The sequence below is a fragment of the Culex quinquefasciatus genome, chromosome 3 (assembly GCF_015732765.1).
Source record: "Culex quinquefasciatus strain JHB chromosome 3, VPISU_Cqui_1.0_pri_paternal, whole genome shotgun sequence".
NCBI classification, from domain to species: Eukaryota; Metazoa; Arthropoda; class Insecta; order Diptera; family Culicidae; genus Culex; species Culex quinquefasciatus.
The window spans coordinates 142,609,674-142,626,602 of NC_051863.1; the positions used below are offsets into that span (position 1 = coordinate 142,609,674).

At 36.1% G+C, this 16,929-nt stretch overlaps 1 protein-coding gene across 6 annotated transcripts in view; it reads right to left on the reverse strand.

The window, feature by feature from the left end:
- Nucleotides 1-16,929, reverse strand: part of LOC6038405 (anion exchange protein 2) — a 149,801-nt gene that overhangs the window by 50,322 nt on the left and 82,550 nt on the right. Inside the window, exon 2 of one of the 6 annotated variants that reach the window (XM_038258973.1) lies at nucleotides 3,272-3,838. The exons of 4 other annotated variants lie outside the window; for them this stretch is intronic. The gene's annotated coding sequence lies outside the window, so the exon portion shown is untranslated. Of the gene's footprint in view, nucleotides 1-3,079; nucleotides 3,202-3,271; nucleotides 3,839-16,929 lie in introns of those variants that run through there. One more of the 6 variants, XM_038258975.1, reaches the window with a different exon arrangement.

Below are 16,929 nucleotides of genomic sequence, written 5' to 3' on the forward strand. Positions count from 1 at the left end.
TCGTGTTTTTTCTAACATTAAAGGGTTATTTTTTAGAGTGTAACAATGGTCTACAAAGTTGTAGAGCAGACAATTACAAAAATTTTGATATATAGACATAAGGGGTTTGCTTATAAACATCACGAGTTATCGCGATTTTACGAAAAAAAGTTTTGAAAAAATTGGTCGTCGTCGATCATGGCCGTTCATGGTCACCCTTGACAGGCACGGACGACTAAACAAAGAGAAACGCAAAAAGTAACTTTTTCAAAACTTTTTTTCGTAAAATCGCGATAACTCGTGATGTTTATAAGCAAACCCCTTATGTCTATATATCAAAATTTTTGTGATTGTCTGCTCTACATTTTTGTAGAATATTGTTACACTCTAAAAAATAACCCTGCAAAGTTAGAAAAAACACGAAATTTTAAAATGAAAATTTTTGTTCTTAATGAAAAAATGACCCTTCTGGGTCAATGTAGATTCGAAAAGAACATTAAATTTCCCATAAAATGACATGCTCCAAAAAATTTTACAGTCGAGTAACGGAAAATGGGAGAATTTTTAAAACTTTTTTAGTGTTTTTTTCGATGAAAAATACGTTTTTTCGGAATTCTGAGTACGCCATCAAATCGGGCGTCTAATTTTACATAAAAGTCCCTTTGACACCAAATTTCTATCTCATCACCGTTTCAGGCTGCAAATTATTGAAAAACACCTCTTTTTCGCATGTTCAAAAATGGAAGGGGTCGTACCGCCCCTCCGTCACGAGATATCAAAAAACGGACCTCGGATTCGTGATCAGGGACAAAAGTTTCACGCAAATCGAAGAGGGGTCGGGGCAACTTTTCCCGATTTCGTGTGAGTTGGTAGAGAATTACCCATTATTGTATTTTAATGAATAAATATGATATTTCCTTAAGCAAACTTTAACCAGGAAGATGGATACAACACATGATTTAAAATCGAAAATGTACTACATTTGACTGTTGCAAGCTTCAAAAACCATATGTTCATGAGTATAAAATAAAGATAAAATGTTTGCTGCTGAAAATGCATTTAAAAGTAGTAATAAAACTCGTGTGTTTCAACTCAGAATGCTGTAAACACCGTCACATTTTTTTTCTTGAAGCAAAAATATTTTATTTTAACAAAAAAAAAATCAAACAGAAACTTCCATTCCAAAATATTTCAACAAAAAGAAAGGTATTTGTATTTTTTTTTAAAGATGGATTTATAGTATTGCTGATTCTTTCATCATTTCATTCAAAAAAATTTAAAAATTATTTACAGCAGTTTGTAGTTCAATTTCGAGTATAAAAGATGTTTTGTATACATGCAACGATTATTCAGACAAAGTTGTTGGTTATTATTGAGGCACTTAAGAGCGAGTCCACGAACAGGGCATACCCCTTTGTATGGGACGTCGCCAATCTACCTGAAATTTTCAGGGGTTGTTTGTACATATAAAACTAGCATCTGGCCAAAATATGTGCACTCTAGGTCAACGGGAAGTGGGGCAAATCAGGACACTAAGTTTGAAGGTTCAAAACCGTCAAAAATCTTAAAAATGCTATAATTTAGGCAAAATTCGATTTAATTTCAAAATTCAAAATGCATCTGAAAGGGCTTAAAAAATGCAACAAAATGCCGGGTAGAGCATCCCAATTGGTTAAATCTAAAGGCATAATTTTCAAACTCAAATAAAAAAGTGTTCCATCCAGATATCAACTCGTTTCGACCTGCAGCTTATAGGGGACATCTGGGACTACCATCTGAGACTGAGAACGCTTTGGGTAAGGCAGTCTAGCATATCAAAAAGACAATTTTACTTTCAGTGAATTTTTTGGTTGTGAATTTTTGCTAGGGGTCCCCTTAGATCCCATTTTCTGGCAATAATTTTATGATATTCGTGTTTCTGAGACAATTTCACAATAGAAACATGCATAAAAATGTTTATTTTCATCAATTTTAACCAGATTGGTGAGGTCGATGCGAGATGGGTATGCTTTGCTCGTGGACTCTTAAGAAAAAAAGAGCAAATGTATAAATCCAGATTTTTAATTTAACTTTTCATAAAAAAACTCGATTTTGACAAAATTTATTCCCTTTGATTTATTTTATATTTTTCCTACATTTGAATTGGCCAAAAGTGTCAACTTATGAGCTGTTGTTCATAATAGGTGTTTTGATTTTAGCCAATGTATGATTATATTAATAGTGATTTTGGAAAAGTTTGAATAGTCACTTTTTGATTCAAATTGAATTTGCAATCAAAAATGACTTAAGGGTTTATTCAAATATTACATTCAAACATTTCCGAGATTTCAAACCCCTTCTTATTAAAAATTTCTTTCTACCTCCAATCATTGCTTACTTTTCATCGCCAAAATTAACATTACTGAAAAGAACTTTTCACCATTAATTTGAGTACTTTTCAGTTCTTTGAAAGGTTATAGTTTTCGATACTTTTTTGAATTTGACACTTATCTTGACGGCAAATAACATTCAAGCGCGGAAACGTATAATTCACTGAAAAAAATCAAATTCAATTGTTGTTTTATAGAAATGCAAAAAAAAAATAACTCGTTGCAAAACTTGATTATACAGTACTTGTCGTATTTGTTTTCCAAAACTTCAAAATCAAATCAAAATTTGCATCGAAAATAAATAAATAAATAATATGAAAACATTAACATCTAATCTACAATTTTTATTTTTTTTAGAATTTTGTTGCTGTACAAAATAATAAATACACAAAACCAGTGATTAGTACGAAAACCAACAAAAATCATACAAAAAAAAAAATAAAAAAAAACACTCAAACACCAATCAGTAGTCCAATTGCAGTAACCTGTTTCGCGCCAGGAACGATCGAACCCCGGATCCACTCGATCACCTTGCGGGTCACTCGGCGGAACAGACCGCGCGTTTTGGGCGGCCCGCTGCCACTTCCGGTCGCCCCCGCCCACACGTGTTGATGGTGTCGGTAATGGTGTTGTTGATGGTTGGTGGTGGTGTAGTGGTCATGTTCATGAAAGATGCCGTGGGAGGAGGATGCCGAATAGCTGGGATTGGGAAAGGATTTGCAAAGCACTTCCTGGGGCTGGGGCTGCAGGGACCAACGGGTCGTCGACGTCGGCCCAAACGAGGTGGCCGAGTGCCGCTTTTGGAACCGTTTCTGCTGATGGTAGAGCCGATGACAGTTGGAGTCGGAATGGCTGTGATGAAGAATTGGCCGATCGCAGGCAGAGGAAGCATGGGAGGTGGCGGCTGCCGTGTTGAACATTACCGGGTTTTTTTTTTGTTAGGCCTTCGCAGGATATCACAGGAGTCTATACACTAAACGTGGGACGCAAACCCGGTCCTTTCAATTGACTGGAGAGCTCCTTGAAGTTATGCTAATAAGTGGCACCCAAACCACCCTTCTTCGTGTTTGTTTGCCTTTGCTGCTCTCTTGTACTATGCACTCTTCTAGTAGGGGGGTAGCACACCACGTTCGCTGGGGTGTGTTACATAGTTGGAGTACTCTTAAGATATTGATTCTACGCTGCACCTTCTTTTTCTTCCGTTATCACAACACACTCAGTCCTTTAGCACCACTTGAAAAACGCCTTGTGTACGTTTACACTTGAGCAAATAAGATCGACCTTCGGGTTGGGGATATTTTTGTTTTCAGCACAGTTTCACAGGAAAACAAATTATGATGTTGTCATTTACACTCTGATGGGCTCCGCAGAGTTACATTTTTTTCCTTCGTCTCATTTTTCCGATTTTCTGTTTCCGGGTGCCTCTGACAAGGGGTTTCACTCAGCAGGTTTGTTGGCTGACACCAGCGTGAAGAGATTTCTGATAATTGCTGCGAATGAAACGTTTTCACCATTACCCACATGACCATTTTCTCCGTTTTTGTTTGTTTGAAGAACCATGCGCTTTCACTGTTCTTCTACACAAGGACTTAAATGAATGTAGATCAGTGAGGTCAACAGTTAAAATATATAAGTTGTTCTTTGGTTCCCAATCAAGAAACCATCAACTGCTCCACAAAATTGCGTGTTATAAATGTCACACAAATATGTTTATACACTTACTGATCAATTAAAAACATTGTTTGCTGATTCGAGGGTCTCGGACCAAAGAGCTCACACATGGAAATATATTTTTTATGATTTTTCAGGATGGATGTTTTACGGTACATATCCAACTATTGTGAACATCTATGATCCGGATTCTGATATATGATCCTATGAAAAAAAAAAACTAACTTAATCCACCTATGTGGTTGGAGCCATCCTCACAACAATGACTGTACATAAATTTTATCTATTTTTTAGATCCGGCTTCCATCTCCGGATATCACTTACGCGGCCATATCTCGAGACAGGGTTTCCAGATCTTCAATGTTTTCGACTCGTTGGAAAGGTCTTTTGATAACCTAACCAACGATGGGTCGGATAGTGGAGCCGGACTTAGTTCACATACATTTCAGTGAGATCCGGCTCCAAAAAAGTACATCAATATCACTTAAGGGGCCATATCTCGAGACAGGGTTGCCAGATCTTCAATGTTTTAGATTCGTTGGAAAGCTCTTTTGATAACCTAACCAACGATGTGTCGAAAGATGGACCCAGACATAGTTTACATACATTTAAGTGAGATCCGGATATATGTGAAAACACATTTTTATACATAACTTTTGAACTACTTATCGAAACTTCAATCTGTATAAAACTCGATCTATGGGACCTTAAACCAAGTCGAATGCAACAGGTTCGGGTCAAATCGGTTCAGCCAGTGCCGAGAAACATGAGCTAGTTTGTTGGTCACATACATACATACACACACACATACACACAGACATTTGTTCAGTTTTCGATTCTGAGTCGATATGTATACATGAAGGTGGGTCTACGACGTGTTTATACACAGTTCATTTTTAGAGCAGGATTATAGCCTTACCTCAGTGAGGAAGGCAAAAAATCTAATAAATCAAACTAAAAGTACCATGCTTCTCCATCGAAATGGGTTCCCAGTACATTATGCTGGAGACGCATCGTGCTTTTCTCCCAAGAGACATTTTAGGCTTTATCTTAGCTGTTACAACCGCTATAAAACCTACATTACCACCGCAAAAACCTACATTAAAACCACTTAGTCGTAACAAGCTCTCCAGAACCCCGATAAACCTTTCTTAAAACTCAAAAAGACCTTCATAAAAGGTAGTCACGGCCTATCTATAAAACCTACATAGGAGTTCAAAGCTTTACAACTGAATCCTAACAACCTCCTCAAAGCTTTAATAAAACCTTTGTTGAAACCTAGTCAAGAGTTATGAAAAAATGACATTTCATACGCCTTCAAACGTCTTATGCCAAATAGGTTTTATTAAGGCACAACATAAGTCTTAGTCATGCCAAATGATATAATGATGATGGTCTGCAAAAATGACGATAATAAATAATAGATAATGGAAGGTTTTAAGAATAATTTGATAGCTTATTTCTCGCAATTGGTGGCTCAAATTCAGCTGCGGTTGAAATTTTATTGATAAATGTAGGGTAGATAGAGGCAAAAAAATCAACACGCTTCAACAAATATCATTCTTTTGTAGAGGTGGGCAAAACCGCTCTTTTTAAGGAGCCGCTCATTTTCGTTCGCTCACTAAAAATAGCCGCTCTTTTGAACGGCTCTTTCGCTCTTTTTCAAAATTTTGATAAAAAGGTTATTATTAAGAATTGTGTGATTTTGCGAACTCTTTTCTAAATTCTGATTTAATCGATGAAGTCTATAAACACTGAAGTTAAATCAGGCAAGAGAATTATTTTTTTCATAATCTCTCAGCTATTTAGTAGATTTTTGGTAATATTTTACAAGCTATGCAATTTTAAATGCTCAAATTTGTATTCGGATATATAAAGATAAGCTTTTTGATTTTGTTTAGAAAATCATTTACTTTTGGAATTTCAAAGAAAAGTAGGAAACTGAAAATAAATTTGAAAACTTTAAAGTGGTGTTTGGCAGCAATGCTATTTTAGGATTAATTTTTATAAGCAATTATGTTTCAATTGAGAATTGCATTTTCAATTCTAAAAACAAATTTTGTGATGCAATTTGTTCGAAATTCGATAAATTATATTTATAACAAGTTGAAACATCATTCTATCTTGGAACGGTTCTTTCAAAAGACCGGGGTTGAAAAAAGAACCGCGGTTCTTTTTTTTGTGAGCCCTGGTTCGTTCGCTCTTTTTAGTGAACCGGCTCTTTGAGCGGCTCGCTCTTTTTTTGCCCACCTCTATTCTTTTGTAATTAAAGTTTTTGATGTTACAAATTTTTGCATGGCATTTAAAAAAAAATGTTCATATTAGAGCAATTCTCTGAGATTTCGGTCATTCGATTTTTTCTGTATTTTTTAATCCGGCTGGAACTTTTTTGGTGCCTTCGGTATGCCCAAAGAAGCCATTTTGCATCATTAGATTGTCCATATAATTTTCCATACAAATTTGGCAGCTGTCCATACAAAAATGATGTATTAATAATTCAAAAATCTGTATCTTTTGAAGGATTTTTTTGATCGATTTGGTGTCTTCGGCGAAGTTAGACTAATATATCAAAACGGCGTAATATTGAATGTTTGGTCTTTTTGAAATGTTGGTCTTGATTTAAAATTTTTGAAAATACTTTTTTTCGAATAGATCGGAAAATTTCACGAATGTTTCATATTTAAACATTGTAAATCGGACCATTAGTTGCTGAGATATCAACATTAGAAAATGGTGGGTTGTTTGGGTGAGACTTAGATAACATAAATTTTCTTGTTTTTAAACCTTTGCATGGCAATATCTCAGCAATTAAGGGTCGTATCAACAAAGTCCGAAAAAGCAAAATATAGAGAATTTTCTCAGCTTCACAAAAATATTTTTTTCAAATGTGGGCAAACATGGGCACTATTTTAAAAAAATCAATAACTGCGACTATTTTTAAAAAAGTTACATAAAAATGGCTATAACTTGAAAACGGTGCACTTTATCAAAATTTCACTGAAGTACTTTTTGATTGCAAATTCAATTTTACATCGAAAAATTAAATTAAAAATTTGTTGCGACCAATATTTTGATTTTTTGAAAAAAGTTGTATTGATTCAAAAAATCAAAACTCCAGTAGCAAAGTAACCGCCGACCTTACAAGTCGCATTCTCAACGCCAGTTCGCAGTTTGTGTGCGCGTCGCCGCTTTTTTTTTTTTTAATGTGCACCGTAGACAAAAACAGTGTGGTGGAGTGGCCGTGGCTGACTGGTTACGGTATTCGCTTTGTAAGCGAATGGTCCTGGGTTCGATTCCCATCTGCTCCCAACGAGAAAGTATAGGAAATATAAATCTTGAAACTCTGAACATGAACGAAAAATCAAAGTTGGGGTTCGATCCCCCGTCCTTTGGATTGGTAAGCAAAAATGCTAACCACTAGGCCATCGCGACTTTGGTGAGCTATGACTGGAATTAAGAATACTGTTACTACCAACTATATACGCGCTGGGTCCGTGTCCATTTGACAAGGGTTCGGAAGTTCTAAATAACGTTTGAACCCGATTGGTGCAAACGTTCTTCAGGGCGGGGCTTGTCGATAAAGCTGAAGTACCTCGCGCTCGGCTAGCCAGCGTAGAAATGGGTCACCGAAGCTCGGCAGAGCTAACACCTTCCAAATGCCTATGCGAGTTATTTGCATGTATAGAATGTAGATCTAAAAATACATGAAAACAACTCAATTTGTAAGAAGTGGCCGCGTGGTCCCGTTTGGTTGGTTTGCACACACACACACACACCGTAGACAAAAACAGTGTGGTTCTGGATTTTTGTCAACTCCAAAACCAACCAAGCCCAAAGCTTATAAAAAAATTTCTCGCAGACCTTCAAGTAAACCAAGAAAACTTGCGAGCATTGCAATTATGCAATAGAAGAAAAATAGCCGTGTTGCAGTTCGCCGACTCAGCAATGGCCTCGTCCATCATCGACAAACCTCTGGTATATCAGGGTTGCAAAATCCCGATTTACCTGGACAACAACGCTACGGAAGTTCGTGTGCTTGACCTACCTCTAGGCATAAGCAATGATGACGTAGTCAAAGTGATGAGTAAATACGGCGAAATTTTGACCATCACCAACGACCGCTGGATTAACTTCTTCCCAGGGATCCCAAATGGAGTTCGGACCCTGCGGATTTTGCTGAAACAGCCAACGCCGAAATCAATCACTGTAAACAATGCTGCTGCAACGGTGACGATTATAGGCAAAAAATCGTTTTGCAAACTCAAAGCTAAGAACAAAAAATGTGCGGATTCGAGTAAAAAGGTGAACCAAAAAAGCAGTACACCACCGATTGAACCTGAGCCAAGCAGCAGCAGCAAAAGCAACAACAGTGAACCTGACCTATATGCAATGCAAACAAGTGAAATTGATGAAGAAGACAACGATGGATTCGAGACCGTGCTTTCTAAGCACACTCGCAAAACCCGGAAGCGCTTACAGGCATATTTGGACGCGGATGACGAATTGACAACAAAACGAAGAGAGATGGCTGCAGAAGAAACAGATGAAGAAGATGAAGATGTTATAAAAGCAAAATATTATAAGAAAAAGTGTTGTGAGATAAGTTCTAAATGCCTGGAAGAAGAGGACGAAGATAAACTTGAAGAACTTGATAATTCACTCTCTAAATATTCCGCTAAATATCTCAAACATAGACAGAAATCGTTAGAAAAAAGGCATGGTAACAATTATTGAAACATAGAAACATTTTAAACTCTGTAATCTTTCCTCTTTCACTATCCACCTTGAAGAGATGAATGCACAATGGTGTAAAGTCTCTATAATAAAAAAAAAAAAAAAATCGAAACTCGGTCAAAGATTTTTTGCCCATTCTGGAAATTTCTGGAAAGTTGTCATTTGATGTCCTCTAAAACATATAAAAAAAAAAAAAAAAAATAAAAAATAGTGTTTTTTTTGCAAATCAAGTTTTAGTGACAAAAAGTGAAATTAAAAATCACCAAAAAAAAATTTACCGTGTATCATTTTTTTTCAGTGTAGTCCATATCCATACCTACAACTTTGCCCAAGACACCAAATCGATCAAAAAATTCCTTCAAAAGATACAGATTTTTGAATTTTCACATATCATTTTTGTATGGACAGCTGCCAAATTTGTATGGAAAATTATATGGACAAACTAATGATGCAAAATGGCTTCTTTGGGCATACCGAAGGCACCAAGAAAGTTACAGCCGGATTAAAAATACAAAAATTAAAATTAAAGAAAAATGGCCGATTCCGTAGAGAACTGCTCATTATTCATAAATTTCTATCACTATATTAAATATATCAAAAATTCAGCTGTCTGTTTTCATGAAATTTAAATGAAATTTTTCACTTTTCAATTTTTCCAACCAAGATGGCTGTTAATCACATTCAATCAGAACACGCGTTTAGCGCCACATGCTTTTTTAGGAGCTTATGGCTTTAAGTAAGCTTTTTGCATGCCTAATGGCACTTGATAGCTAAAACTCCCTTAGTTTTAAAGATGCATGCGATAAAATCGTTTGACATGACATTGTCATTGGGTTTTTAAGACTCTCTTAAAACTTTCATAAAACCTTTTTGAAAGCCATTTGGCTTTTACTGTCACACAAGGTTTTATGTCCGAGGCATAGAACCTTGTTAGAACCTACTAATTAGATCTTGCTTATTGGTTGCGGTGAATGCCCAAATAAAACTATACAAGATGCTACCTTAAAACCTCAGTAAAACTAGATGGTGGCTAGCTGATTTAAAAATGTTACTTGACCGATTCTTAGCGAAGCTACACGAAATTGTCACTTTTTTCAATTTTCAATGTGATTTTTTATATGATAGAATTAATTTTTATTATGGTTCAATAATTGCAATGTGCTTTGAATGCGTTTTCTTGCCTGAAGAGTCAAAAATATTGACCAAATATGGTCTGCAAGCCATTGAATGGGAGAGGAGTTTTTTCATATATCTGCTCCTTTCGTTGTCCAGTCACGGAAAGAAATGGCTGGCAAAAACTCAAATTTCAACCAATTCGTTCAGTTCAAGGAGCAAAAGATTCGTTTATCAATTTGTGATAATGAATAGAAGAGCAAAAGTTTTAAAAAATCAAACTGGCAAAACTGTAGCGATTTTTGTAGTGTGCCTTTTAAAAGTCCAGTTTTACGATGTTGTCCCGTCACGCTACATTTTCATTTTAGGGGAAGCACAGGTACTATATGGTTACTTCTGCATGATATTTCTTTGTAGGAAAATCAATTATCTTTCCAAATATGTAATAACATTGGGGGGTTTCTTCTTTTCTTTGCCGAACGAAAACGAAGTTGACTTTATAGCTGTCGGCCACCATTCCCAAGTAACATTTTTTTCCAGGAGTTCTACAAGAGCTCTTCAAGATAGCTACAGCATATCAGTTTGGACCGCGGTAGGATAAAATTCTCTTCAAAACATCTTCAGGAGTTTGGAAGAGTACTTGAAGAGAGTTTTATCCTACCGCGGTCCAAACTGCTATCCTGTAGCTATCTTGAAGAGCTCTTGTAGAACTCCTGAAAAAAAATGTTACTTGGGTTGCTAGTACCAACCACTAGTGTCTTCCTTTTTATCTACAAGGACTTCGCCGCCCTGGGCTCCTAAGTGTATGAAAGTATGGCACGGAGCGACGGCGCCGAATACCCATATTTACACAAAGAACTTTAGAGCGCCCGCCGCGGGATTCGAACCGGCGACCTCTGGATTGGAGTCCAGTGCGCGGTCCGATTGATCCACACGGGCGGGACAAGGTGGAAAAACTTTTCTTTGCCACTACAGCATCGGTCACTTTGGCTTTAAGTGTTCCGCTCTAGTTGTGAATGACCTCGTCCTTTGTTGATTTGATTTCCATCATTACTCCGAACTCTTAGGTTTTATGCTCTACCAAGTGCTCTATAGCTACAGTGGCGACATCGAACAGAAGGAGAAGAAAAGCTTATCCTCAGCCACCCACGACGGGGAGCTTCTATCGGCAAAGATGCCGCAGGATACATCTCGTCTCAATCAGGAGCGGTGCATCGAAAGGAGCTTAGCAAGGATTACCCTCAAGGTTGCGGACGCTTTTGCTGTTGGTGGAATGGAGAATAATGATTTCAAAGTGTACGGTCTGCGAAGCGCTTTCAATTTTTCAATTTAGATTAATCTGGGTACCTTTCGCTAGTCGAATGCTGTTTGTGAGAAATATTCCAAGAAATCAGCTCGGTTCAAAGACTTGCTAGGGTTTCAAAGCTGCTGCTGGTTGAATCAGTTGCAAAGCTTGAAGTGTGACGATAATTTAATTATTGAATTGAAGGTTGTTCAATATTTTGACATATTAATTTACACAAGTCAAAGCTTTCCGATGTTCATGCTATTAAATACTTGAAATCTATTGATCTTCAATATTTAAATTGAAGCAATTAACAAAGAGTGAAGTACCCGTTAACGATAACTTATAAAAGATTATTGTCCACTTCTCGGCGCTGGAAATCAACTTCAAGAGACCAACTTTTCCCATAGCTTAAGGCCCCATAAACTATCATTGAGTGTTTTATGGTTGCGTTCGCTCATCCTAGATGAAGCCCGATTTAGTTCCGCTGCATCATCGCGCCAACTTTAACGACGATCAACGTGGAAAGTGTGCTCCGGGGGCGTCACCATCCCATCTGTTAAGTTTCACATAACAGGAAGAAAGGTCGTCTTTCCCATCAGCCACCTACACCGCGTTGCTAAAAAAACGTGGTAACAAATTGCCGCACAACATTGGCGCTACGATATCGTACACTAAATTGAATACTACACCCGCTCCCATACTAACAGCCTCAAGTGGCCAATCTGGGAAGAGTTGCAATGGGGGGGCCAGGCCGTAGTGAAACGCTTTATGAATCATTAGCCATTAGACAAATTGCATTTATGATACAGTTACACACACACATCGTTAGCCCCTCACTCCACAACTACTGATGGAGGAACTGACCGAGTCCGAATGTCTGTGAAGTGGTGATTGAGGAAGGAAGTCATCGTAAAGTTTTCCTCCGGACGACCGACGTCCAAACAGCTGACGGCCGGAATAACCATAGTGGAAAATGAGCCAAAGAAAATCGTTTTCACCTCGAGTCCTTTCCTGCACCGTGGACAGCCATTGCTGGAATGTGTATTTGTATAATGGATGAAGGCAAAAACGGATGAACTATTTATAGTTCGCTTTGATATTAAATAGCATGAGAAAATATCTCGATCGAAGTGAAGATTCTGCAGGCTTAAAATGGGAAGAATTTTGATCAAGTTTAAATTTTCCATGTTTTGACTATGCACTCAAATCTTCGATCATCAGACTTTGCTAAAGTTCCACAAAAGACGAAAAAAAAAAACTCAATCTTATGAGTTTTTCATAGGCCTTTTTCCGACTTTCTTCAACCTCGCCGTAGACAGCCTACGGCATTTTTACTTGTATTGTACACACAAGAAGCTAAACCACCATGAAAAGCTGAACAAGCCTTAATATTGCCGGCTTGACATGGGAGAACTTTCGGGACAAAATGGGAAAGCCACGCCGGATGCTGTCTGTTCGGGATGAATGCCGCGAAAAAAAGACAGGTTCAGTTGAGATGGGCGAGGAAATGATGTTTGAAGAACTTTTTCTTCTTTGCTGATTAAAAAACAATTTTTTAATACATTTAATTCGCAAGTGAATTAATATTTCAAGCAGCTTCTTCCATGATCTCTATCCCGAAGAACTTGTGCATAATCCACTAGGTCAATTCCCAATTGACATTCCGCGATAGAATTATGGCACCCCGGGATCCAGAATATCAGTTATGCATTAGTAATGGAGGTTGCCAAGATATGGCAAAGCAACAAGAAAAATCTCTGCTCTCTTGTAAATTATAATGAGCGGGTCTCCACCGGTTACGTTTGACGTAGAATGGCAACCAGGTCAAGCGAGAAAAGATTGCTGGTAACAGGTTGGTGAAGGTGGAAATCAATTAACCCGTGAAATGGCCGGTTAGAATATTAATGACGATATTGTGAACATAGAAAAATATTTTAACAGAATTGACAAATTTTGATATCAGCAGAAGAAAAAATATTTTTAGTTCATCAGAAATAATATTAACATAAATGTTTATAAATCAGTCTGAATTAACCTATGAAAAAGTATTTTTAAATGCCATTTCCAAGCTTGTTTATAAGATCTAAATATTGGAAAAATGTAGCGATTCATTTTCAAAAATACATGGGAAAACAAATATACAGCAATTCCATTTGAAAAGAGCCTAAACCGAAAAAAAAGTTCCCCGATCAGGCTCAAAATTTTTCTGGGGGTTCCTTGGCCATAATAATTAGACCCGTATTTTTTTGTTTGGCCATTAGGGTGACCTACGCCGTGTTAGGGTGTTCTGAAAAATTGCCATTTTCGTCATTTTTCGCAAAAACCTCTTTTTTCGAAAAATCATACCTCCGCGCCATTTCATCCGATTTTAGCTGTCTTGGACGCAAAAGAAAGGTGATGAATTTGGCTATTTGGGAAAAATAGTAAGAAGTTAAAAAAATTTAGCTTACCATTTGAAAAAGTCGCATGAAAACTTAAAATGGCGTTTTGACCGTGTCTGGACCAAAGAGCCTATGTCTGAAAGTATTTTTATCGGATTTCTCGGAAAATTTCACATAACATATCAAAAAATTGGCGATGTCGAACCGTACGTTTCAGAGATATGGTTTTTTGAAAATAAAAACTGAGTTTTTCGACGCGCCACGCGCAAAAACAGGAAAATGACGAAATCGGCAAAAAATCAACTTTTTTCACTAAAACTGCGAAAACTTTGAAATTTCAGCAACGACCTATATATGTTATGGTACCAAAAGTTGCGTCTTTCAATTACGAAAATTAATTTTTAAATATTTTTAGAGTTTTGGAATGGGAGTAGTGCGGTGCCTGTGTGGACGCGCAGTCCTGTTTTTTTCGTGTTATTTTCCGTCTCTTTTGTGTCGCTGTTCGAGTGCATGGGGTGATTGGTCATTATAATTAAATAATAGCATCATTAGTGTGGTGCTTTTCGGACGCGCAGTTCTGTTTTTTTACCTTCTTCTTTTTTCATTGTTTTTTTTACTCGCGTTCGTTGGCCGATGAGTTTTTTTTTGTGTTGTTCTCTTTTTATAGTTTTCTATAAAAACGAACCTATTTTTTTGAGACTAGCAAGTCGTTTTGCTGGATTAAGTCCTTTCCATATCATCGGAAGGCACGCCGTCGAATATGTTTTAAGGCTTATGATATAAAATCATTTTACTAAATGAAGCCCTTCTTACATCACCGTTGATCGTGGCCGGCGTCGGTATTGATCAGCATGATAGGGACCTTTGAATATTGCGAAGGGGTGATGATTGGTTCCTACTTTTCATCTGTGGTCCACGGAGCAATGTTTGGGGGTCCTGGTCAATAACGAAGTAGCAGCTACGGGTAAACACCAATGCTATGCTATGCTATGCTATTTTTAGAGTTGTGGAATGGTATTAAGATAAACATTCCAAAATGATATAGTTTTTATATTGTTTTAATTTTTTCTTTTTTTTATTAAGAAAACCAAAATTATTTGTCCAAAATTACAAATTATTAACTTCTTTTATTTTTTACAGCAAGTTTAAGAAAAAATAATTAGTCAGAATTTAGTCAGAAGGGCAGAGTCAAAAGCAACTAGGGCAAAATTACTACTCCTTATCCATCAAGATGTTGAAAATTACTCATTAATCATCAAAAACAATGATTTTGATTTTTGCCCACCTGCTTGTATGGAAACTGTCCATGGCGCACAAAAAATCCCATGTTTAAATTTTTTTAATGAATTTCTAAAAAAATACAAAATTTATCGATAATTTTTTAGGGGACTAAAAAGATATCTTTTGAACCATAGTACATGATGGTGCAAACTCTGGTTTATGAAATATGATTTAAAAATATATAATGTTTTTGAAAACATCAAAAATCAGTGTTAAAAATATATTTTAAATATTTTTTAAGGCAAAATTGAATTTTCAATCGAAAGAACTTTGCATTTTTTTTTGATGAAATATACCATTTTCAAGTTGGTGAAGCCGTTGATCATTTTCAAAGAAAATTTATCATCACTCTAAAATTCTCTGTATTGAATTCAGTTTAACGAATTTCTGTACCAAAAATCAAATGTGTTTCAAAATTTATATAATTTTGTGGTACAATCATTGACATCCTAGTTGGCAATCATTGATCAATGACGATTTCCATAACTTTGCAAGTAATGGGATAATCGTTACCAAAAGGAATCAGCATGTGTAGGGCACTATTCTAAACAACTTGTAGAAGGAATTTTGTCAAAATATTGATAGCGACGCAAAATTTATATCTATGAACAAAAAATCATGGCAATGATGGAAGTCTTTACGTTAAAGCTATTTTTAAGCATAAATTTTAAATTTTCATAGTTTTTTTTACTGTGTTTAACAAATTATTCTTGAAACATTTTGAACTTTTGCGAAATTTGTTGATCTCTTGAAAAAAAAAATAGTTAAAAAAAAATACTTTGGTCCAAAATATTATAAAAGGAAAGTTATTTATTTTTAGATCTTATCAAAAGATAAGCTTGATTTTAAAATTCTGAATTCTAAATTATGTTTATAGATATTTTTAAATTAAGAAGTGTTAGTTATTAGACTGACTCGTCATTATATGGAAAATTTAAAAAATGATTAAACCTTGCTTGCCTGGTATTTCAATTTTGTATGGGAATTAGAAAACCCTTTTTTATATTTTATTTTTTATCATTTTTAAGTTCCACTAAATTTTTTTAACTAACACAATACTTAAAATTGAGAAAAATCTCTAAAACTTTTCCAAAGAAAGTATTGTGCTATCTCGCTCCTGTCAAAAGATATCGCGTCCTCAAAACAGGTATAAAACGTGATTTCCGAGCAAAAAAAACAATGTACATATTAGGATGTAACAAAAATGACTTTTTGGCGGGCATTCAAGGGTTTGTTCCGGTGGGCATACTAAGCCCAACTCCAAAATATGAGCTTGTTTGGACGTAACAGGAGCTTTGCATTTGAATTTTAATCAAGATTTAACCCGTAAAAAAAGATTTTTTCAAAAATGTCACTTTTTGAGGCCTTTTGGCCACTAAAGCGTTTATTTTCAACATCATTGGCGTGTAGGCCAGATCCTTGCGCATCTGTTGGTATATATAACATTGAAATTTGAAGCACCCTGGAGCTCGGTACAGACCTTCAAAGTTTGTCATGTTTTCGAAATATTGACCCCAGCAAAATCAAATGGCGTCTAGGGCGTCGCATATCTTTTTTGCCGCATATCTTTTTATTCGCTTCAGTGGCCAAAATGCCTCAAATAGTGACATTTTTGAATAATCTTTTTTACTTGTTGGATCCAATTTAAAAATCAAATGCAAAGCGCCAGCTCCTGTTACGTCCAAACAAGCTCATATTTTGGATTTGGGCTTAGTATGCCCACCGGAACAAACCCTTGAATGCCCGCCAAAAAGTCATTTTTGTTACACTCTAGTACATATCGTTAACATCTAGGGAATCTAGGGACAATTTGACTATTTTTCTATTCTTTCGTCTCAAAAAGAAGTAAATACTTCTTTAGGAATATCAAATTAGCATATAATTGATGCCTATAAAATAATGCCACAGTCTTAAGTGCAGAGTATTAAATTTGTATCCTAAGTTTATTTTCCTAAAAAAAATATTTACAAGCCATCGTTCCAAAACTGGAATGAAACAATTTTCACAAAAATTCTAAATACATATTTTCATTCATTCTTAATATGATTACTAACGCAGGACGCCCTGATTTTTAGGGCTGATTTTTTTCGTGGATTCTTAGATATTTTGAAAA